This window comes from Armigeres subalbatus, chromosome 2, assembly GCF_024139115.2.
Source record: "Armigeres subalbatus isolate Guangzhou_Male chromosome 2, GZ_Asu_2, whole genome shotgun sequence".
In the NCBI taxonomy this organism is placed as follows: Eukaryota; Metazoa; Arthropoda; class Insecta; order Diptera; family Culicidae; genus Armigeres; species Armigeres subalbatus.
The window spans coordinates 230,274,526-230,298,049 of NC_085140.1; the positions used below are offsets into that span (position 1 = coordinate 230,274,526).

The 23,524-nt window shown below is 42.7% G+C and overlaps 1 protein-coding gene across 4 annotated transcripts in view; it reads right to left on the minus strand.

Annotated features, from left to right (window-relative positions):
• Positions 1–23,524, minus strand: part of LOC134211859 (gamma-aminobutyric acid type B receptor subunit 1) — a 501,987-nt gene that overhangs the window by 382,614 nt on the left and 95,849 nt on the right. The gene's annotated exons all lie outside the window — the stretch shown is intronic.

Here is a 23,524-nt window from a genome sequence, read left to right on the forward strand (position 1 = left end):
TAGTACAACCATTGAAACGCAAGCTTCGATTGTATGCAAGCTACGACGCATAACGCCATAACGTTTTTGCAGCTGAGGCCTCTAGCCCTCTTCCAATCTGCCGCCGCTGATCGCGTGTGCTGCGGCCAGTTCTACCTCGGAAATTGAATCCCCGTAGACCTCCAAGGTTACGTCATCGGCGAAGCCAGCGATCTTAAAACCAGGAGGGAACTTGAGCTTCAGAACCCCGTCGTTCATAAGGTTCCATAATACCGGACACAGCTGCTCTGACCGGCATCGGTCTCGTATAATAGTACTCGGTTCAGGAAATAGTTTTCAAAATTCGGTACAGGCCCACCGGCAGGCTAAGCCGGTGTAACAAGAGCGTGATGGCATTCCAGCTTGCGCTGTTGAATGTGTTCTTCACATCAAGTGTCACTAACACACAGCATAGAATACCTCGCCTTTTCTGTTGGATCGATATCTCGGCGGTCTTTACCACCAAGTTAATAACGTCCAACGTGGACCTACCCTTGCGAAAACCAAACTGATTGCATGACAGGCCGTCCATACCCTCTGTTGAGGATGATCCTCTCTAGCAACTTGCCCGTCGTGTCTAAACGCCGTCTATATGCCGATGGGTCGCCTGGCGGCTTTCTGCTCTCGGCAACAACACCAATTTCTGCCTTTCCCATCTTTCGGGGAATCTACACTTATTAAAGCATCTCTGCATAGCTAGCCTGAACATGTTCTGATTCGCTATGATTGTTGCTTTGTTCGTTACCAGGGATTTGGCCACTGCGAGTAACTCTTCGTTCGTCACCGGAACCACCATTTCGGCCGCACCCATATTGCCTTACGGTGCAGGAGGCCAGGGAATTGCGGCTCGGTACGGGAAGAGTACTTCGATAATCCTCGTCAATCTATCCGGGGACCGTTCGGGGGTAAATAGATCCCTTTAGTCTTGGCCATCACTATCCTGTACGCGGGCATTGTACGGGTTGGACACGAGGGCGACCTCGGCTCTCGACTCCGAGACCGACTGCTACAGCAGTTGTTGGGCAGTTGCACAGTGGTTAAGATTCACCTGTACGGTTTTTTCTTGTTTGTCTCTCCGATGGGACGCAAATATCCACCGATAACATGTTTTCAAGCTTGCAATTCTCCTGACGCTTATCGCAGTCTTTTAGACCTCTGTACCGCACTGGTCTCTGACGGCAAAGATGACATCGTCCGCGTTCGTGACCTCGTCCAGTTGCTCCTAATGACTTCACCTCACCACCTAGCTGCCATGGATTTTTGAATTCTTGTACCGATGGCACCGGCTTGCTGGTACCCTCTTGTGGCCTGGCAACTTGCGTCTGGTTGGTACCTTTCGCCTTTTTGGGCATCCCGATATGCTCCGTCCAGATGACGTTTGGCCTTTATGGTCTCACGTCGCCGGATTGCTGCTTGAGCCGTTTCGGATTAGGCGCAGTCTTTTCTTCATTGGCCGTCAGGGCGAAATCAATCGCTTCTTGGGCCATAGTCGCTCCGCCAAGGAAGGAGAAGGCATCGGTTTGGGCACCTTTGTCGGTCTTCTCTCTTCCTACCACCCGCCTGATAAAAGCATCCTGTCCTTGTCTTGCGACTCGAACAGCCTGGCGGAGCATCCGAAGGTTCTGTTTCAGTTCCTTATTGATGTTTTGCCTTGCGCTAGGAAACTCGATGATATCATCGAATCGAGTTACTCGGCGACCACCCCCATCTCGTGTAGTTGCCCGCCGAGCGATAGGGCTATACCCCATCACTGCTGCAGAAGACCTGGGAGAAGACATCGCTAAACCCTCCTTGGCAAAGGGGTTTACCACATCCATACCTAACACATCGTCAAAAGAATTATTTTGTGACTTACTCATTTTAATTGGGTCGCCTTTAATGATCCCATGGTTATCTGTGCATGCCTTACGGCAAGTAGGGAGGTCATGCAAGGGTTGACACTTACGTGCTCAGAGCCAGACCAGCTCAAGTCAGGAAAGGGCATTTGAGCCTACTCCGACCCAGCAATCAAAGCTTGGTGATAGGTTTGGACGGCGTGCTACAAGCCCCGCCGTGGTTTTAGGGGACGGAAAACAGCCTAGCCATTAGCCCACTCGCCGTTTCGAGTCAGGGTCACCCGGCTCTACTAAGAGAGCAGAATGTCAGACTGCCAGCCCTCGCTTTCTTTATATTACGATATTCAAGAACAGATTCGTTAACAAGCGGCCAGAATGCCATAATCAGAATCTTACTGGTATTGATCCTGATTTGTCAATTGGCACTCCCTGGGCTACTGTGCGTTTTGATCGGCACACGGTCGCTTTGATAGGCTTGCTTGCGGAAACATGCAGCTTTTTGTAGAGGCTTAACAGACCCCGCTGCCAAGCCCCACCATGTCCTTGGCAGGTCCGCAAACTCGCAGAGGCCGTGAGGAGGGGTCGTAAAGTCATGCAAATGGTAACTTGGCAAAAATAGTAACTTGGAATAGAAACTTCGCAGTTAACAAATGTCAGAAGTGCTTAATGAAGTTGCGAGACGGCAATGTCCCAGTGGGGGATTTAATAAAACAATATGAAGAGGAAGGAGAAGAAGAAGAACAGCGAACAACGAATAGTACTGAAGACATGTTATATTTAATATTCATACAATTTTCAAAAATATATGCAATTTTCTTCCTAATAGGTCACACAAAATGATGTATATTTCGAGGTGGATTAAAAACTTCAAAGTTTGGGAATCTCTAATCTCTACCTAGAACCTTGCCTAAACACAGAACCAATTATTAACAGAAGAAGTTTTTGAATTTTACTGCAATAATTAATATCAGTTCTACGGTAAGAAATGTGATAATTCGTGAAATTATAGTGTTTTCCCTCAAACGATAAAATTTTATATAAAGTGAATAAAATATGTATAACCTAAAAAAAAGAGCCTACACTCATTCGTTGATCGTGAGAAAACTGCTTCCACAGTTTCTACATGCAAACCATAAAAATGTGAACAGTGACTTACAAACATGTGGAAAGTATTCATTTGAATATTTACGAGGAACCACATTCAAGCTGGAGTTTTCTGCGCCAAAGATCGAATTCCGACCAAATTCAATTTCCGCTCTACATTCAGCTGTCACCAGTTCATTTCCGACTCTCATGTCAAATGATAAACCTTTTTTATTGCTCTTGAAAGGATCCAAATACACAACACAGTTTATTTCCCACCATCTCCACCAGATTGAGAATTTGAAAAGCGTGCCTAATGCGAACTGCTTTCGCCGTGGCTTGACACGAATAAAGCTAATACACATATTTTAACATAATTAATACTGCAATAGGGGGAAGCGCCAAATGCTGAACGACTAAAATCCGCGCCTATTGTTAAACACCCCATAAAGAATGCACGAAATGTCCAACTTTGAGGGAAGATTTTAGCCGTTCAACATTTGGCGAATAACCCTAGTATTAGGTGCAGGGAGGACACAGTTCTGTGGTATCGAATCATAATTCGCTATTTTAATCCGGAAACGAGGAACTAAGCAGATTATCTTGATTAGTAACGATATTAGAAATGTTATTTGTAATGCGTAATTATTGCATTATAACGTTCTAAAACCCTCGTAAGTCAGCGTACACAAGCCTCGCTTTATTATCGCTTTATGGGCAGTTGATCGAAATAGCGTCAACTTCCACACAGAATCTTGCAAAAACTTCTTGTGATTCAAATTATATGCCACACAGCTAATTCAATACTGACCAACTTAGTCAATTGGCTGCTGGACAGTTTTGACTACGAAGTTTTTTTTTGTTAGTTAGAAAGTAGATAAGCATATTCCAATAATATTTATCATTTGGCTAACACATTCTTTTTTTAAATTTGAATCATGAAGTTAAGTTAAAATCACACGGCTATCATGCCCATGCTCACACCCGCCCCCACAATGGTCAATACAAAAGGACGATGAAAACTATCAAAATATGATTTCGACGATTGCATACTTTTATTGATTTCAATATGAAGTAAACAAACCATATTTTCATGCGCGCTGATTCAAAACAAACTTGGAGACTTTTTTCTTTGTTATTAAATCCGTTGAAGTAGCCTTTGGGGAAAATGAAAATGAAAAAAAAGTAGTATTCCAAAAATGCGTAAAGAAAACATATCTTCACTGTAACAGCCATTTTTTTTCTTTGTAGATAGTTCTTCGTCGACATATACAAATAAAACATAGACGAGATCGACCTTTTCTGCTGTAACGCATTGATCAATTAGACTCATTAGGCCCAAATGAACTGGAGAACAAGGTGTATCTTGAAAAAATCTCCCTAGGATGTGGTGGGGTATGATAGTGGGCTCTGTTAAGCTTCTATGAAAAGCTGCTTGTATCCGCAAGCAGGTTCCGGCAACGACCTTGGCGACGATAACGATTGGAAGCCTGAAACATGAAACTTGCCAGGTTTCACAGGTTGCGACGCATTACATCCTTGCAACTTTGACGTCGTAACACTGCAGGAAATCTGCTAGACAGCACAGAAAGTGTAAAAAGCGGGCATCGAGCGGCTACCTTCTACCAAAGCTGTGGCACCACCAACGTGCTGGGAACCGGCTTCATAGATGCACCAACGCGTGATTGGGTGGCAGACAATCAACGCAAGGATGTGCAAGCTGAAGATGAAAGGTCGTTTCTTCAACCATAGCATTATCAACGTACACTGCCCCCATGAAGGAGCCTTCCGCGTAAGAATATGCATACGTCCACATGCAAATCACCAAACCAAGAAACTGATAACCTGATTGACCACGTTATAATCGACGGTAAATTCTTCTCCGACATCACGAATCTCCGCACCTACCGCAGCGCGAATATTTAATCCGACCATCACCTCGTTGCAGAATGCCTGCGCTCAAAACTCTCGACAGTGTACAACACGCGTCAAAGTCGTTCGCCTTGGCTGAACATTGGGCGGTTATAAGACGGTAGACTAGCCCAATTCGATCCGCCATTGGAAGCACCACAACCGCTGTACTAGGCATGGTGCCCCGGATCAAAGAAATGATTGGTATGACGACGAATCTAAGCAGTTATTGGAAGAGAAGAACACAGCATTAGCGAGATTGCTGCAATGCCGTACGAGGGCTAACGAGGCACGATACAATCGCGAGCGAAAAAGGCAAAACTCGATTTTCCGGAGGAAAAAGCGCCAGCAGGAAGATCGAGACCGTAAAGGGACAGAGCAACTGTACCGCGGTAATAATGCACGAAAGTTCTATTAAATGTTGAACCCTTCAAGTAAGGGCCACGGAACACAGTTTGATATGTGTAATAGAGTGGGGCGCAGTTGTATGGAAAAACGGAAACTTCGTCCGATCAAGTGAGATCAAGGTTTTTCTGAATCGTTTTGGGACCCCAATCAACTGTGCAAAATATGGGCTCGATTGGTTGCAACCTCGCATGCCGCATCGCGTTTTAAATTTACATGGAGATTAGTATGGGAAAACGTACTTTTTTACATTTTTGCTCTTAGCACCTTCAATTTATCATCAATCACGTGACTCAATACGTTAGCATCTAGTCTGGAAGATGCCGAAAGACTTTGCCGAAGAAAGTACGTAGCTGGAAGGTCTACAAAAAATGTTATTACGTTTCGAAAATTGATTGTTCAAACCATATGCAAGAAATCAATGTTTCTGCCAGCACTACCGGACAACCTATGGCTATCGAAGGGCAAAACCTATCTTCCTTCTCGTCGGATTTTTTTCTTTGTAAAATGATTCCTGATAGCTCCCATTAGCTCTCAAGCCCTATAAGATCAATTATTTTGAAATAACACTCAGTTAAATTATTGGTCTACGTAGTACGGCAGTGCTGGCAGAATAAACGATTTTTTGCATATGGTTTGAACACTCAATGTTCTAAGCGTTATAACTTTTTTCGTGGACGTTCCAGCAACGTACCTTCTTCAGCAAAGTTTATCGGCATCCTTTGGGTTATACTTTAACGCAATGTGCCACTTGGTTTACGATGAACTGAAGCCTCTAGTAGTAGAAATGCAAAAATATACGTTCTCCCATACTAATTTTCATACAAACTTCAAACGCGATGCGGAAAGCGAGGAAGCAACCAATCGGTCCCAAATTCTGCACAGTTGTTCAGGACCCAGAATGGCTTCGAAAAACCACTGATTTGAAAAAATGACCATGACGCCCCACTCTAATGTGTAAGGACATAAACGGGAGCATTTTTAAGAGCGAGCGTGAGGTGATCCAAAGGTGGCAGCAGCACTATGATGAGCACCTGAATGGCGATGTAGTAAACAACGCAGGACATACATCTTCCGGCTCCAGATATCTACAAAATGCAGGAGGAGATCGACCAGGTGAAAACCAACAAAGCCCCTGGGACTACCAACTACCAGGAGATATTTCAAAAACATTTTTCTTTTGAAAAGTGCTACGAAATGGTGAGTTGACATCCGGGAAGGAGCGCCTAATATAGCTCTGGTCCTCAAAAGTTCCAATTGACTGCCAGCTAAGGGTTGCGTACTTAGCTGGTAGTGTAGCCTGGGCACTGTTGTCCTTCTGACATCAGCTAGAGTGAGAGGGTGCGTCCTGTGGGGTCTGCCTAGGATGTGGTAGGGTTCGACAGTGGGCTCTGTTGAAGCTCTATAAAAAGCTGCATGTATCCCCAAGTTGCGGTCCCTATGCCCTATCAAAGCGACCGTGTGCCGCTCAAAGAGCACTAGCCTAGTCCTGGTGTTGAGTGGGACCTTAAACAAATTTGACCCGACTGTTGGCGAACTCACGCCAGCGCGCCTCTATCATTGCGGTATCTACAACAAACCGACGCAAGTACCCCTCACCAGAGTCATCGGTAGGTATCGGAACGAGTTAGAATGTAATGCGATGACAGCCTACTCGAGGACATCGGTGAGTTTGTTTAGTCAGTAAGGAGATAAGAAAGATTGAGAAGAAGGCAAACGATAGATTATGAACTATACATGCACGTTTAACCGCACAAGTGAATTTCTGCGATAGCAATCCTTTTATTATATACATCGTGAATTCGAGGGCTTAAATTATATAAAAGGTAAAAACTTATTACTTATATTATATTGAATCTGTCTTAAGTAAATTATATTAGCTAGGAGCACCAGTGAGTTAACAGTACACTATTCTTAACCTAATTCACGTACTGAACCTACGACGTAAACAGGTAATTCTAACTAAATCTAAGGAATTACATGCAATACCAATATGCCCTAATATGTTATAGTACGGAATAGTAGTACGAATAGTTGAGCTGGACGAGTTACGCGAGATTCAATTCTAGACTATATTGCGACAGACTGGACAAATACGCTAAAACGGGACTAAACGTAAGTCTAAACATTTTCATGTATTGGCAATTCACAGAGCATAGATGAAATTGAATTATTGAAGTGTACATGCAACTATCAATCGGTTATTGACATACAAACCTATTTGTATGACCTTTCAGGAAAATAATAATCCCTCCAAACGTAAACTCTACGCGCCGGTCGTTTCATTTCGGGGTTATTATTTCGGAAACTACCCTATCTGTTGGAAACTTAAAACAAATTATTATTTTCGTTTAAATACGGAAAACGTAGTCATGTCGAGTCGCAATCTACGGTCGAAGCGGTCGGAAAAGACGGTCAATGTGGCAGGTGGGAAGAAAAGTGCAAATAGTGGTGTGCAAGTGGTGGTCACGGGTGGTCCTGAAAAATCTCATTCCGGGCATATTTGCCAATGGTGCAGTGAAGAGGATTCGGACGAGATGGTACGGTGTGACGTTTGTTTGATGTGGAACCATTTTCAATGCGTGGGAGTTACGCAGCAGATTAAGGATTTTTCTTGGAGTTGTTCCAAATGCGAAACAGCAAAAGGCGTTCAGGAAACTAGTCCAACTGCAAACGATTCTCGTGGTGGCGGTGAAAAGCAGTCCCTCAAACCAAAGCCGTTGCAAGAACCGGCAGAACATCAGCAGATTCAGTTGGAGAAGATGAGTACAACACCACATTCTTTAGCAGTGCAAGAATTGAACCAGCAGAGTGAAGAGTTCATAACTTCGCGTCAATGGGTTGTGAGCAAAAGCAGACAACCGTCCATAAGTGTTTCAAAAGTTCCGTCTATTGCGTCGACTCGTTCATCTCAGGCTCTTGCCAAGCTACAATTGAAGAAGCTGGAAGAATTGAGGAACATCGAGCGCCGTGAATCCGAACAGCAACGGGCAATTGCCGCAGAAGACGCGAAGAAGGAAAAAGAGTTCCTGGAACAGAAATACCAGTTGCTGGAACAAGCAATTAGTGAAAACGGATCGTGCAAAGAAGATTCCACGAGCAGAACGGAGAAGTGGGTAGCAGCTACACGTGTACATCGTTCAAAGCTCGTCGAACCTGACGAACGAGCCAATCCTAACAGGCGCTCATCAAAAATCTATCTCGAGAACCCAGCTATTGTGAGGAATGGAAGCAATCGTTCATCGCTACTAGAGCCAAACCCTCCAGATCCATTTTTAGCACCGGAATCAATGTTATCATATCATGTGAATTTACCAAACGCTAGCAGACAGTCTGCCATCGGATCAATTAATCATGCTCTGAATGCATGTCAGCTACAACCGTCTGCAACATCAGAACCTCTACGTCAAGTTCCGGCGGCACCATTCTCTCATTCCGATGATCAGGCAGGTGCATTTGGGTTCGCTCCATCGTTGCATTCACCACGAAGCAACTTAATTCCCCATGTGTCAGGGCGAGATCCGAGGCATCGTGTTTCGCAGAATATGTCAGTTCCGGCATACCAGCGGTTCGCAGTCAACTCCAGCCGACAACAGGGTCACCAACAGAATCAACCCTTTTCGTCTACTGTGCGCTGTAGTGGTGTCAACGAACAAGAGGAAGAAGATGATCCATGCATGATAACTCGAAAACAGCTTGCCGCACGACAAGCCATCACAAAGGAGTTACCAATATTCTCCGGAAACCCGGAGGAATGGCCTCTGTTTATCTCCACGTTCAACAGCACAACAGCTATATGTGGATTCACAAACGAGGAGAACAACGTTCGTTTGCAACGAAGTCTAAAGGGTCGAGCGTATGAAGCTGTAAGAAGCAGATTACTACACCCGTCAAACGTCAATGGAGTTATGTCTACACTTAAAATGTTGTTCGGGCAACCAGAGGTAATTGTGCATTCTATGATGTCGAAAATAAATGCTTTTCCTGCGCTGAGGGAGGACAAACTAGAGACACTCGTGGACTTCGCCGTTAGTGTTGAAAACTTCTGCGCAACAGTAGACGCATGTGGATTAGAGGAATACTTTTACAACATAACATTCCTACACCAACTCGTCTACAAGGCTTCCGCCATCCATGAAGTTGAGTTGGGCGCAATACAGGCAATCCCTTCCGGTGGTCAATCTACCGTCCTTCAGTAACTGGTTGTGCCATCACCATTCCGAACATTGTTGCTGAATCCAAACCCGCACGTAGCGAAAAACATGCGGTGAAAAAGGGAAGCTCATTCATCAATGCCAACTGAGAAAAAACTTATTCAGTTGATCGTTCAACAGCGTGGTCATCAAACGCGAAAGATGTAATAAAAAGCTGCCAAGTATGCAAAGGAAGCTGCAAGTCGATTGCAAAATGCAGGCGTTTCCTGGAATTTTCGCGCGATTCTCGCTGGGCAACCGTGCGAGATCTAGGCTTGTGCCGCCGATGTCTTCGTCAACATAGGGGATTATGTCAAGCGAAACTATGCGGGAAAAATGGCTGTGAGCTGAAGCATCACGAACTGTTGCACAACGAACAGAAGGCAGTGTCAACGCCGATAGATAGCACTGCTAGCGACACCTTCAAACCTTCGTCGCTACAGCGGCAAGATGCAGCTTCAACAACGGCTCCGAATTCAGCTGACCACGAATGCCACACCCACCAAGTGTCTTCCAGTGAGGTGTTATTTCGCTATTTACCAATAGTGTTGCATGGGAAACATCGTTCGATCCATACTTTCGCTTTCCTAGATGACGGGTCGGAGCTTACACTGTTGGATAGCTCATTAGCAGATGAGTTGCAGTTGGAAGGAGAGACTATGCCGTTATGTCTTCATTGGACAGGAGGAACCAAGCGTCGAGAAGAAGGGTCAAGAAGCGTCAAACTTCAGGTGTCTGCAAAGCACAACAGCGCTGTGAAATACACCATGCACGGTGTGCGAACTGTAGCAGAACTGCTTCTTCCACAACAGACACTCGATTTTCAAGAATTATGTGATCTTTATCCGCACTTCAAGGGTCTGCCGATCAATTCCTATCAATACGTTCGACCAAGGATTCTAATAGGAATGAAGGATCAACATCTCACCTTAGTGCAGAAAAGTCGTGAAGGAGCTCAGCATCAACCTATTGCCGTCAAGACAAGATTGGGATGGACCGTCTGCGGAGGAGTAAATCAAGTGAACGCTGAGAACAACGAGCACTCAGTTTTTCATGTATGTGCTTGCGATTCAACGAAGGACGAGGATCTACAGAAGGCTATGAAGGAGTACTTTGCCGTAGATAGCTTGGGAATAGCACAGCCAAAAAAAACCCTGTTATCCACTGAAGATGAGCGATCACAATTTCTGCTTGAATCCCGAACCGTACTCAAGGAAGGCCGCTACGAGACTTGCCTCCTATGGCGCCATGACAATTACCGCTAACCAGATAGTTACGGAATGGCTTTTCGTCGATTGCAGTGTCTCAAAAGAAGAATGGAAAAAGATCCAGAACTAGCAGATTCACTCAACCAAAAAATCGCCGATTTGGTCTCGAAGGGATATGCCAGAAGAATGAGCAAGGAAGAACTGAATCAACCCTTCCCAAAGGTGTGGTATCTACCAATATTTCCTGTCACAAATGTTAACAAGCCCGGGAAAATACGCATGGTGTGGGATGCTGCAGCTACTTCTCACGGAGTTTCGTTAAACTCAGCTTTGCTTAAAGGTCCCGATCAACTCTGCGTACTATTCGACATACTGGTGCAGTTCCGCGAATGCAGGGTAGCTCTAACCGGCGATGTGCGCGAGATGTTTCTGCAAATACTCATGTGCCCGGAGGATCAGCAATGCCAACGCTTTCTGTGGTATGATCAAGATGGAAATCTGTCCGTATACTTGCTCCAAGTAATGACGTTTGGTGCCTGCTGCTCTCCAAGCAGCGCTCAGTTTGTAAAGAATTTAAACGCTGAACGCTTCAGTAGAGATTATCCAACAGCCGCCGAAGTAATACAGAAACGCCACTACGTGGATGATATGCTCGTCAGCGTTGCAACAGAAGAAGAAGCTATTCAACTAGCTGAACAAGTTAAACTAGTGCACAAGCAAGGCAGATTCGAGATCCGCAATTGGAGCAGCAATTCAAAGAAAGTCGTACAAGCATTACAAGAAGTTCCAACGAAGGAGAAAAATCTGGATCTTTCTCCAGAGATATCCACTGAGAAAGTACTGGGAATGTGGTGGTGCACCGATTCAGATACCTTCACCTATAAGGTAGGGTGGACCCGCTACGGTCGAGCACTGCTAGAAGGCCTGCAACATCCAACGAAAAGAGAAATGCTGCGAATCCTCATGTCCATGTTCGATCCGCTTGGGTTAATTTCCATGTTCCTCATGTACCTCAAAACTCTTCTTCAAGACGTCTGGCGCACTGGGATTGGCTGGGATGATACAATTGACGATGTTTTGTTCGAAAAATGGCAGACTTGGTTGCAGGTTCTTCCACAAGTTGAACAAATAAGCATTCCTCGGTGCTATCATAGTTGCCGCACAGCGAACATTCAAGACGTCCAGCTGCACACGTTTGTGGACGCTAGTGAGTGCGGAATGGCTGCTGCTTGCTACTTGCGTTTCAGTGAAGACAATATTGTGCAATGTAGTTTAGTTGCTGCGAAAACCAGAGTGGCACCACTAAAGTTCCTTTCAATTCCTAGATTGGAACTTCAAGCAGCGTTGATTGGATCTCGACTATCTCGGACCATTTCTGCCGCAATCTCAATTCTGATTTCTCGTCGTGTGTACTGGACGGACTCGCAAGACGTATTACACTGGATCAAATCTGATCACAGACGATATTCGCAATTTGTGGCGTTCCGCGTTAGCGAGATTCTCGACACAACTGAGATGAACGAATGGAGATATGTTCCCACCAACTTCAATGTGGCTGATGAAGGCACGAAATGGAAAGGTCTGCCGGATTTGAAGCCTCAAGCACGGTGGTTCAATGGGCCGAAATTCCTCTATCTAACAGAGAATTCTTGGCCGCTCTGGTTGAAAGATCCAAACACTGCTGACTTGGAGCTTCGTCCAAGTGTAATGTCGCATTTCACCGCACCTGATCCTGTAGTATGAGTAAATGAATTCTCCTGTTGGAATCGGTTGATCAGAGTTGTAGCTTTCGTACAAAGATTTCCCAGTAACTGTAAGTTAAAGAGCTTAAAACAACCTATCATAAGCGGACCTCTCTCCACCCGCGAGATAGGTTCCTCCGAATCATACTTACTGCGCCAGGCTCAACTCGAGGGCTATCCGGATGAGATAGCTCTTCTCCAAAGATCGTTGCAGAAACAAGAGTTGTCTAGGACACCTATACCTACAACAAGCTCATTGCACCAAAAAACACCATGGTTGGACCAAAACGGTGTTCTCCGAATGCGTGGCCGTATCGCCAATTGTGACTACGTAACCGAAGATGCAAAGCACCCTATAATTCTTCCCCGTGACCACCCTACCACTAAGTTAATTATCGCGCACTTCCACCGAAAATACCACCACCAAAACAATGAGATCATTATCAATGAGATCCGCCAGAAGTACAGTGTTCCGAAACTTCGTATGGTTTACAACAAAATACGGAACGACTGTCAACGCTGCAAAAACATTCGTGCCACTCCTCACGTTCCAATGATGGCCGACTTACCCACTGCCCGACTGGACGCCTTCACACGCCCCTTTACCCATACCGGTGTTGATTTTTTCGGGCCATACGAAATAGTTGTCGGCCGCCGATCTGAGAAACGCTGGGGAATGTTAGCCACTTGCCTCACTGTACGCGCGATACACATTGAAGTTGTCCACTCCCTCACCACCGGTTTGTGCGTAATGGCTCTGCGAAACTTTATTTCGCGGAGAGGAAAGCCGAGGGCCTTTTATAGCGACCGAGGTACAAATTTTATCGGAGCGAACAGAGAGATCGAGGAAGCGGAGCATTTGGTGAACCAGAATGAACTGATGAAGGAGTTTATCGATGCAGAAACCAGCTGGAATTTCATACCCCCAGCTTCACCTCACATGGGCGGCAGCTGGGAGCGACTAATCGGCTGCGTAAAAAAGAATTTGATGGAGGTCTTACCGGGGAGAAAGTTATCAGATGAAGTTTTACGAAACCTGTTGACTGAGGTGGAGAATACTGTCAACTCCCGCCCGCTAACGCATGTTCCTATAGACGACCACTCAGCTCCTGCCTTAACCCCCAACCATTTCTTGCTTGGGTCCTCCAATGGTTCAAAACCATTGAGCATCCTCGACGACAGTGGCACAGCACTTCGACAGTGTTGGCGGCTGTCTCAGGTTCAAGCTAACCAGTTCTGGAAACGGTGGATCCGAGATTATCTGCCGGAAATAACCCGCCGCACAAAGTGGTTTATCGATACGAAACCAATAGAGGAAGATGATGTAGTGGTGATCGTGGACTTCAAATTACCTAGAAACTGTTGGCCAAAAGGCAGGGTTATCTGCACACATCCAGGACGTGATGGTCAACCCCGTTCAGCTACCGTAAGAACATCAACTGGAATCTACGAGCGTCCTGTAGCCAAGTTAGCCATCTTAGACGTACGGCGCGAAAAGGAGTAAGCTGGCCAGGAGGCCATCGTACCTGGGGGGAGTGTTGGCGAACTCACGCCAGCGCGCCTCTATCATTGCGGTATCTACAACAAACCGACGCAAGTACCCCTCACCAGAGTCATCGGTAGGTATCGGAACGAGTTAGAATGTAATGCGATGACAGCCTACTCGAGGACATCGGTGAGTTTGTTTAGTCAGTAAGGAGATAAGAAAGATTGAGAAGAAGGCAAACGATAGATTATGAACTATACATGCACGTTTAACCGCACAAGTGAATTTCTGCGATAGCAATCCTTTTATTATATACATCGTGAATTCGAGGGCTTAAATTATATAAAAGGTAAAAACTTATTACTTATATTATATTGAATCTGTCTTAAGTAAATTATATTAGCTAGGAGCACCAGTGAGTTAACAGTACACTATTCTTAACCTAATTCACGTACTGAACCTACGACGTAAACAGGTAATTCTAACTAAATCTAAGGAATTACATGCAATACCAATATGCCCTAATATGTTATAGTACGGAATAGTAGTACGAATAGTTGAGCTGGACGAGTTACGCGAGATTCAATTCTAGACTATATTGCGACAGACTGGACAAATACGCTAAAACGGGACTAAACGTAAGTCTAAACATTTTCATGTATTGGCAATTCACAGAGCATAGATGAAATTGAATTATTGAAGTGTACATGCAACTATCAATCGGTTATTGACATACAAACCTATTTGTATGACCTTTCAGGAAAATAATAATCCCTCCAAACGTAAACTCTACGCGCCGGTCGTTTCATTTCGGGGTTATTATTTCGGAAACTACCCTATCTGTTGGAAACTTCCAACACCGACTGATCGAGCGTCTGTTCACCAAGGAGGTGCGGCTCCAACAGCGTCTGTTTTGGCATCCAGCGGCTGAGTGTGAAATGCTATTCCCCGGAAGCTATACCTAAGATGGCGACCCTATCCCGGTTGATAAGTAACCTTGGGCCAACAACCTGCTGTTCCCGGAACATCAATTTGTTCGAGAATCTCATAATCAAAGAATAATGACTGATTTTACGGAAACGACTCTTAGCGCGAAACAACGGACACGAATAGGAACATGGAACGTTTTAACCCTAGCCTAGCACGACTTGCCAATGAGGTACGCTGCATGAAGCTTAAGATCCTGGGACTGAGTGAAGTCCGTTGGCCAAAATTTGGAGAACACAGAACGCCGTAGGGACAAGCTCTGCTATACTCTGGTTTACAAGATGAACACGCTCCCGGCATCGCGGAGATGCTTCCTACTAAGCGCTCAGGCACACTCTGCGCTTATGAAGTGCAGTGAAGTGAAGTGAAGTGAAGTACGGAATAAACGTAGTGCCTATATCGCGTCTAATCATCACCTCCTCATCGGCGAAATACGCCTGCGCATTGCGTGGATTCGTCGGCAGGAGAAGAGAGTTGGACGACGGTTCAACACACGCCGACTGAAAGATGCCACGGTGAAACGGTCCTTCGTTGAAGAACTTTCAAGTGCCAGCCAGTCCACCACCACCTCGGCATGATCTGCCTAGGATCCGACGTACAACACGCGTCAATACCGAAACTCCATCACTGCTAGAGATTCAAACAGACATCCAAAGCATGAAATCGAATAAAGCCCCAGGGGTCGATCGCATATCAGCCGACATGCTCAAAGCTGACCCAATGACATCCGCTCAACTACTGCATCGTTTATTTCGTAATATCTAGGACACCGCAACTTTCTCGACCGACTGGATGCAAAGTATCTTAGTGAAGGTGCCCTAAAAGGGTGACCTGACTGTATGCGATAACTATCGAGGCATTATGTTGCTGTATACCGTTCTCAAAGTTCTATGCAAAGTTATCCTAGCCCGGATTCATGCACTCCTCGCTACATACAACTCTTCTTTTTCTTCAATAGCTTTACATTCCAACTGAAACTTGGCCTACTTTTCAACTTAGTATTCTATTAGCATTTCCTCAGTTATTAATTGAAAGCTTTTCTATGCCCGCCATTGCATGAGTATGTATCTTGTGTGGCAAGTACAATGGATACACTATGCCCAGGGTATCGAGAATGTTTCCAACTCGAAAACGTCCTAGAACGGGCGAGAATCGAACTCGCCATATCCGGATTGGCAATCCTACGTCTTTGCTTGCAAGACAACTCTACATAAGCTTTAATAATCTTTGGATTTGGATGATATTTTTGATTTTTGATGATATTCTCCACCATAATCATAAGTCGACAATACTATGACTATCTCACCGAGGAACATTCATGTGCAGGACATGCTCTACTTTTTCCACTCACATCCGTTACCACTGCAGCTCAATTTATGCATATTTACGCAATAACTTCGATCTGTGACTTTTACAGTGCTGATAATAGCCCAAATTCCAGTAGGAACGTAGAGCTATAAAATAAAATGAAAAAGTTTTAAATGTGGTATTTGAGCAGAGAGCAACTTAGAAGAAGTTATAACAAAAAAACAAATTTAAGAGTTGAAGATTTCTCCTTCTTCTCTTTCAACACTTTGACTAAATAGAAAATTGAGACATCTTTCAGCATCGTTCGTTATCTCTTCCTGAAAATCTGAAATAGAAATAATTGAATCACATATCCTATAATGGGCCTCGAATAAATCTTGAAAGATAATACACCCCCTCTAATAAAAAAAAGCTCCAACCGTCTTCTACAAACACATCATCAGAAATTGACTGATACATACTTGCTGTAGGGAAAATGTTTCCGTGCTTCATCCATGCCCCTCGAGTACTACCTTTGTTTGCTAACAGCAATAAATTTTCCTGGCACCCAATATGTATTATGCAATCATCCAAAATAAGGCAAGAATGGGCTGTGTTATGTCGATGACTGATGAGTGATACGAATTCTTTGCCCTAGCCCACCTTTTCGCCCTGTGGGATTCTGGCAGGATAAGTAATCATGGTCTATGCAAATATGTCCTATACGACGGCAAAGGCGCTGACAAATAAGTCAATTTGTTTTATTTGGAAAAGTGCACACAGATGGTGTAGCTTGAACTGCCGGTCGAAAATATGCTTTTAAATAAGTTTAGTAAAAAATAAGACAATTATGTGTACATGGGCAAACAAGTACGCACAACAATGTAATGCGCTCCGGTATTGGTGTGTAAGTATACCTCCCAAGAAGGCCGAAATTATTTATGCACGAGGCTGGACATGGGGATTATGTGATACATTCCTCCCGGTTATTCTATAATGTTCTCTCCACGAGACGGCTTCGTTAGTCCATGCCAGACAACGCCGAAATAACAAAGAAACGCGATGGGTGGATAGCTATTCAGATTGTGGAAATTTCCCTTCGAGCCAATGTTGGACGTCAACAATCCAGCCGCCCACAGGGACGACAGGCGATGAAGGTACTACGCAGCTTGATATTAGCCTACGTGTTCCGTCTTTTTCACCTGTGCGTGATGTTTCGGCGATTAACATTCTTGATGCAGCTTTGTCGAAACTGTTGTTGATTTTCCCCCTCGGTAAGAAAAAAGTCAATATACGGGCTTCAACCATCAGACAAAGGTGGTTTTCGATATAATCCTGACGATTTCGGAGAAACCGTGGTTATTGTCAGAGCGTGCTCGAGGAGTAGATTTATATTCTTTACACTGGAATGTTCAAGCTTTATTCCGCAATTCACGTTTTCCTGCAAAAGTGTATTGAATCATTAAATGCTTGTATTTTTAAGTTGGTAACCGCCATTTTTCTATTTACTACTAGGGGAACGGTTCGGCACTTTATCCCATAGCTCCTATTTCTGTCCCATCAAAAACAAAGCAATGAAAGGAATTTGGTTTGTTTCTTATTTTTGTGTTTTTTTCCACCAGTGAGCACGCGGGTTAGCAAAAAGAAGCGACTAGACTGGTGTTGTATTTTTTTGTTTCGCGATGACATGAATATATGTTCAGTGAAATGGAAATCGGAACAGTTCCCCAATTTAAATTCCGAGAGCTTGATGTTTTTATGGCCGAAATATTAAAATTATCACCTCGAGTTTTTGCTATAGATTTTAATCATTCGTCTAATACCCAAAACCTGTCTTAAAATGTTTCAAACTCAAAAACATCAATTTTTCTGACACAAATTTTAACAGAGTTTAAATAACATCAGTCCATGTATTCTTCAACGATGCATTTTCATATATTAAACATGTACCTGTATATGTCAATACGCACGAATGAATGTTTGATGTACTCTACTTCAGCAGCGTTTGAATTCCAATAGCAAACATTATTTTTAAATCACAAAACGACGTCCCCTGCTGTAAACGTACATTAACGCCGGTATTCATTGAAAGTGAAGCATATCAAATTATTTCCCACCATCGAATCAATCAATTAATCTTGTACAACAGTCACCAACTCGGTACAACGGTTGTCGTGGGATCGTTCCATTAAATTCATAATGTGCACAACTTCCCGCATCGCAAGCTCTGTGTGCGAAAATCCTTTCAATTTGCCTACCAGGTTTCTATTTATGAAATTATGGAGCAGCTCTTTGTTGGTTTCCAACAATAGGCTCAGCACCCAATGATTAATTCAATTGAATTTGAGTTTAATGGCTCGGTAAGACACGAAAACATTTCATCTGTAACGGAAAGCCTCGACCTCGTATATGAACTATGCGAAAGCTGTACATACTACATAACATATGTATAAGACTGTATTTTAAGGTGATTATGCAATTAATCCTGTGGTGAATTTAAAATTAAACCATAGCTGCACAATTGGTGTCTGCAATGATTGACATAAACTTTTCATGTCATATCAATGATAGGAGGCCGTTTGAAGTTAGTTAGTGGCATGAGTGGTGCAAAAACTAGGCAGGAGGTATAGAATCAATCACGTTTAAATGTAAGTAGTGTAAATGTACCAAGTGAATAAGTAGTATAAATGACAAGTGAGAAGTGAGAGGAAGAAGTGAGAAAGAGAGAGTCTAAAGTGAGTAGTGAAGTATAAGACAGAAAGAAGAAGGATAAAAGGAAAAAGGAAGAAAGAAGAGAGACGAAAAAACAGGAAGAAGAAAAAAGGGATGAAAAGCATAAGGAAGAAGGAAGAATGAAAAATAAAGCAGGTTGATGGAAAAAGGAAAAATAAAGAATGAAAAAGGGAGAATAAAAAACCCTAAATTATTCACCTAGCGGTGATTCTCGTGTATTTTGAAAATAGTATTTTGGTCATTAATCTTGCCCATAGTCCGATCTGGCTTCAACAGGAAACATTGGTAGAGTATTCTGCGTCGAATGCAACTTGTTGCGAGTAAATCGGTTAAGGATAAGTGCTTGAAAAATGAGTGACACTTTTTTTTTTGGTTGGTGCGCACAGACATACACACAGGCATCACCTCAATACGTCCAGCTGAGTCGATCGGTATCTAACACTATGGGTCTCCGGGCCTTCTATAAACACTTTGTTTTTGGAGCGATTATATAGTCTTTACGTATACTTAGTATACGAGAAAAGCAAAAACGAACTAGAAAAAGAGAAGAATAAACAACAAATAAGGAAGAAGGAGAAAGAAATAACAAGGAAGGAGGAAAAAAATAACAAGGAGAAGGACTGAAAAAGGAATTAGGATTAATTTCATATCTTTCCATCTCACACATTGCTTTTCACTTCTCACTTCTCGCTTCTCATTTCTCACTTTTCATTTCTTACTTTTCACATCTCAATTCTTACTTCTCACTTCTGAGTGTGCGATCGATAGTGTAAAAACTGGGCACGCCAGCTTGCCCGAGAGAACGCGAAGTGAAAAAATGGATTTCTGCATCGAAGAGCAGAAAATTATTTAGTGCGGGATCGATCGTGTTGTAGATGCTTATTAAACGAAGCACCTTAATTTCGCGTTGGATTGATTTGAAAACCCGATTTTCATCTATGAGTTTTTTAAATATCTTCATTCGAAATAAACGTTTAGTAGCTCACTGAAGCCCCAAACGCAATACAACGGAACGGCGACGGAAACGTAAAATTTGACAGTTAGCCCATATATTTTCTGTCAAATTTGCCGTTTCCGTCGCCGTTCCGTTGTATTGCGTTTGGGGCTTAAGACTTCCCATGAATTACCTTTTCAACTAACCAACTCTTGTAACAATAAGTGTCGAACTAATTTTGCGCTCCTAATCCTAAATTGACTGTGAGACCGGCAACGTTATTGGTCTTGAATGAATGAAACTCATGTACAGTGAGAATCGTTTTCTAATCCCTAAAAGACTATTCAATTGGTGAGATGTGCATTATTTGTTGTTTCTCGGCCAATCACGACTAGCAACTACGATGTGTACAGTCAATCAAGCTAAGCTCATTTCCCACTTCTCACTTTTTGTTTCTCACTCTTCACTTTTCACTTCACATTTCTCACTTTTAAATTCTCTCTCGCACTTTGTATTTCCCATTTCTTACTTCTTATTTATTTTCCACTTCTCACTTTTCACTTCATACTCCTCATTTCTCACGTATCTTTACTCAATTCTCAGCTGTCATTTCTTACTTTTCACTTTTCACCATTCATTTCTTACATTTCATTTCTAACTGTTTACTTCTCACGTCTTATTTCTTATTTTTATGTTTGTTTGGAGAATAACGGAAATCTGCAACTAGACACCTTGTTGAAGTGAACCCAGGTAGTGTGACGTTGGGATCACCAGTCTCGACCCACTAAAACCAAACCCCTCATCTTTAGTCATTACCGTAGGCTCGGAATTGAGCAATTCATCGGGGGTGACGTTACGCTCCTGCGTCTCAATTCTCCAATTACTTACTTACTTACACCACCTGTGCACAAAACACACACCACCACCACATTCGCCCCATCACTTACTCACCTGAGCCATGTTTTATTTTTTGTGAGACGTGAAAAATGTCTCATTCCTAATTTCGCACTATACACTTCATATAATTCTTACCACTTACTTCTCATTGCTCACTTTTTACTACTTGCAATCAAAGGATTTTTTTTCCAACTATTTGGCCAAATGACCCTTTCGACCAAACGGCATTCAGGCCCATCGAAAAAAAAATGTCCCATTATTTTAGAGATATTCAAATTAATTTAATAAAAATTGATTCGGTGTTAAAAAAGAGAGCAAAGTCAACCACTCTACGTGAGCATTTGTCATATCCCTACCACCCCTGGACTTTTCATTACACGAAGTTTTCTACAATATATATATATATATATATATATATATATATATATATATATATATATATATATATATATATATATATATATATATATATGGACGGCCTCAAAGCACGAGCGATGCGTGTAAACCGCAAAAATATCGGATTGAATGATTTTACCACCGTTATGCTTCTCTGTATTTCAGCCTTTAGAATCAAGTTCAAAATAGATTCAAGATAAGTCTATTCATTAAGTTCATGTCAAAAATAAGTGGAATACTTATAATGTGGCTAATAAACAGTTGTTACATAAGAGACTTCATGTCGTGAAGAAAATAACAAGCAATATTTGTTCGGGGCCCATTTATTGCCTTTATTTAAAACAGTCATGAAGGAAAAAAACTAATATTTTGACTTAGTTCTCGAGCTATGCAGACATTTCTGTTTCATTTGTAGCTCCCCTGGGAGCTCCCCTTTCCAGAAGGGGGAGGGGTCTCAAACCATCCTATGAACCTTTCCAGGCTTAAAATCCCTACATACGAATTTTCACGCCGATTGGTTTCAATAGTTTTCGAGCTCATAAGGGTCGGACAGCCAGACAGACATTCAATTTATGCATAAATAGATTGTTGAACTAAACACGCCGTGATATGATGATATCACGGAAACGTTATGCCAAGTAACATTATTCATGATCGGAGATTAAATCCGACAGAAAAAGAAACAATTTCTCACTTATCATCTCTGTACACATTCTAAATATGTAGAGTCATGATCAGGGTTTGCACGCTTAAAATCAATAACACAGAGATATGTTTGCTTCACACAAAACGGACCTAATGCAGAACAGTTACACAGTTAATGCGATAGTTACACAGACACAAAAATAGCTCGTGTGGTTTTATTGAAGCTTGGATTTTAATATTTTCAACAGTATTTGGTTCCTCGTGAAACAAGGAATTTGTACAAACGTTTACATGTTGAAAAAAAACGTTATCACGACCGTACGAGGCATTTTTGTGCCTGTTTAACTGTCGCTCATCTAGGTGATGTTTTACATTAGGTCCGTTTTGTGTAAAGCAAACACATCTCTGTGTTATTGATTTTAAGCGTGTGAATCCAAAGGAGAATGAGAAAATCTCTCACTTATCATGTCTGTATACATTCTCGATAGGTAGCATACCGTGAGAGAAACTTTTCGGTAGATGTTATTATGATAATGAACTGATTCGGGGGGCTACAACCCATGAGCAATTTCTTTGAATAAGCCCCAATTGCGGGGGGCACCGGTTCTGATGATGCTTGTATCAACTTGTATTACACAGCAGTGCGAAGAAAATATGGTCCCCAACATAAAATGAGCGAGAACAAAGCGTTTTATCAAACCCCCTCGGTGGGAGCCGCATATCCGAATCAGTTTTTTTCAACTTGTATACAAGTGCGATAGTTTTGTTTTCATGGCTTGTTATGATTTGAAGAGATGTTTGCCTCTCTTCTATCGTCGTTCGTTATCTATTGAGATCGATTTCTGCAATCCCTGGTCATGATAAAGAACTCATTCGAAGGGCTATACCCCACACACTTATAAATATTTATTTAATTTTAGGTGCTGTGACACTGACAAATACGAGCGTCACTTTTGACGTAAAATTAGGTGATACTTTAATTTTACATCAGGGGTCGTTCAAAAATGATGTCACAGGTTTAAGGGGGGAAGGGGGTCTAAGATTTTGTGACAGTATATGTGCTAGGTATACAAAAAAGCTTGACAGAGGGGGGAGGGGGTCTACAAATCCCAAAAAGTAGTGGACGTCATAATTGAATCGCCCCTCACAACTTTATTGACAAAAAAACTAAAGAATTGAAACGAGAATCGAACATAAGCCCGCTGAGTGAGAGCCCAACACGTTACCACTCAGCTATCTTCGTTTCTTGAAACAGGGGTGATCGAAGTAAAACAGGTTCCACGATTTGCACTGAACAAGTATTTCACTGCATCAAGTCACCGACTGCTTGTGCGTTAGGTGCATCGCATCGGGAGCTGTGTTTAGGTTCCGTGACATGTAATTTTAAATCACACAATGAACAATGACAATGAGAAATATACGATTCTGTTTATGTCATGTGGTTTTGTGTCATTTTATTGAAATAAGGACTGTTCAGTTTATTGAGAGGACACTTTTACATAACGATATTGTACAGACAGATTGGTCAATTTTGATGGAGTTTGCTTTATCGTATATTATAATACACAGTCAATCAACTGTAATTTTTGAAAAGAGATAAAACAGTTTAGATCCAACAAAATGACGCCTATTGTCAAAGCTTCTCAAATTTCGCGTAAACATAAGCTTTCCAACAGAATTTTTTATAAGCAAAATTGACAATTCCTTTACAGAATTGTAAATCGGCATGTCAACAAAATCATCAAGAAGATCGGAAAGAAACAC